Raw genomic sequence first — 2,308 nt, 5'->3', positions numbered from 1 at the left:
ATTTTTGTCGTTCAATATTTAGCATAGAATATTCATGCTTTTATAATAATATAGATAGATATATGAGTATTTAGGACCACTAGTTACATTTGTATAGATATTTTCAAATAATTACTGAGCTTAACAATGCTTTTATTTTGTAGCAATTTAAATCAACCACTATATCATTGATTTTAGGCTTCAATTTAGGTATGTTACGACCTAAGTTTCCCTCCGTAATATGTCGTGATGGCATCTAGTCTTTAAGACTAGGTAAGCCTAACAATTGCAGAAAATAACAGAAATAACGGCTAAAATCTCAACATCAACAGACAAATATATAACTGAAAGCTACCGCTCGCCTGTACAAGTAAAATTTCAACTCAAAGAAGAACAACTCCCAAACCGCGTTAGTTACAAGCCACATGCTCTAAGGAATGCACTAAATGTCTCTATACATTAGAGTTTAAGATAATAAAGAAGAACAACATACTAAGGGGAGAGGGGGACTCCGAGGTCTGCAGAAGAAACCTCGTGCCAATAACACTCTGCACGGAAGAAACACCGTGCCAATAACACACCCCACGGGAAAAATCTTGTGCCAATAACACTCCGCACTTAAGAAACCTCGTGCCAATCACACTCCGCACGGAAGAAACCTCATTCCAATTAGACTCCGCATGAAAGAAACCTCGTGCCAATAACACTCCGCACGGAAGAAACATCGTGCCAATCCAAACAGTCAACACAGCAAGAATCACGAAAGTCAACACGTAGTAAATGAAACAATGGTAATATAGGCAATGAGTCATACAATTAAAGAACAAATATGGAATCAAGGAACAAGGGCAATTCAACTAAGCATGTTGTATAAATTTCAATTTAAGAGATGAAACACGTAGACATGTGAAATTAGGCTAAACATGATGACTACGCGTGCTACAATATCTCAATTATCCCATAAAAAGGAAACTACTTAGCAAAGGTCGAAATTTTCAACAATTAGCCCATGTACGCACTCGTCACATCGTGTACACGACACTCACATATCACAAATTGTTACAACAGTATCAAATCCTAAGGGAATTTCCCCCACACAAGGTTAAACAAGTCACTTACCTCAAATCGAGCTCAATCAGTCAATTAATATGTCTTTCCCTCGACTTTCCGACTCCGAACGGCCCAAATCTAGCCAAAAGAAATTACATACTATAAATATAATTATAAGAAACTAATTTAATTAATGAAATCATGACACTAACAAGAAATTAGAAAATCGTCCCAGGACCCATGTCTCAGAATCGGGTAAAAGTCACAAAATTCAAACACACCATTCAACCACGATCAAGAATCCTAACCCAAATGTTTCCTCTGAAAATCCCTCAAATTCTCGCATCAATCCGAGCTCACAAGATCCAAAAATGGATAATGAAATCAAACCCTCGAACTTAGGCCTTTTCTGCCCAGCGATTTTGCATCGCGAACCCACAGCCGCATCTGCGGCACCGCAGCTACGGAATTTCCATCAAAGGTGCGGACTTCACTTACGTCTCCTGGGTCAGCTTTTGCGAGCAAAGGGACGCACCTGCGCGAGCGCGCCTGCGACCCAGTCGCTCTTGCGCATCACTCCACCGCAGAAGTGAAGCAGCTTTTGCAAAAACTTCTCCGCACATGCGAGTCCAGCCTAGACTGCTAATTTCCGCTTTTGTGCCCTCCCTCTCGCTTCTGCGAGCTCGCAACTGCGGTCAAACTTGTGCAGGTGGATTGCACCAGAACTGGTGCACTTCAGCCATTCTATAAGTTCCAAAGTTGATCTGCTAACCAACCGGAATTCACTCTAGGCCCCCCAGACCTCAACCAAATATATCAACAAGTCCTAAAGTGCGATACGAACATACGAACATGATGAAAGTACGATATCAACAAGCTATGTTTTGAAAGTAGAATAGTATTATATTATTCCTTCTTTTTTTTTGTCATTACGGGTCTACAATCTCTCCTTACCTACTTGTCAAGTTTTATTGTCAATGCTGTGGGTCTACATTCCAGCACGTGTGGTGAACGTCACAAAGAAAAGTCCAAAATTGAGTCTTTGTTTTACCTTAAAATATCTGCTGTCTTGCCCTATAATTGGGAAAACCACATAATGATAATATGTTTTTCAAAAGGAAAAACGAGATAACGACATAGAGAGAATTTGAAGCAGAATATGCCTAAGGATAAATGAAGAAGCAAACTTCTTTTGAAAACATTGAATGTATTAAAAACTAGAAAGTGATGTTGGGAGAATTATCAATGACCATTTCTGAAAAAGAAAAAGAAAAATGAG

The 2,308-nt window shown here is 39.3% G+C and overlaps 1 long non-coding RNA gene across 1 annotated transcript; it reads right to left on the bottom strand.

The window, feature by feature from the left end:
• Positions 1–298: 298 nt before the first annotated feature.
• LOC138872642 (uncharacterized) lies at positions 299–1,948 on the bottom strand. Its single transcript, XR_011401118.1, has 2 exons — positions 1,242–1,948; positions 299–1,167 (listed from the first exon to the last, which is right to left on the bottom strand). It is a non-coding gene; the product is annotated as an uncharacterized lncRNA (long non-coding RNA).
• Between the last annotated feature and the right edge of the window lie 360 nt (positions 1,949–2,308).

Source organism: Nicotiana sylvestris, chromosome 7 (assembly GCF_000393655.2).
Source record: "Nicotiana sylvestris chromosome 7, ASM39365v2, whole genome shotgun sequence".
Lineage (NCBI taxonomy): Eukaryota > Viridiplantae > Streptophyta > Magnoliopsida > Solanales > Solanaceae > Nicotiana > Nicotiana sylvestris.
The sequence above is the reverse complement of the archived record's forward strand: the minus strand, read 5'-3'. Positions and strand labels throughout refer to the sequence as shown.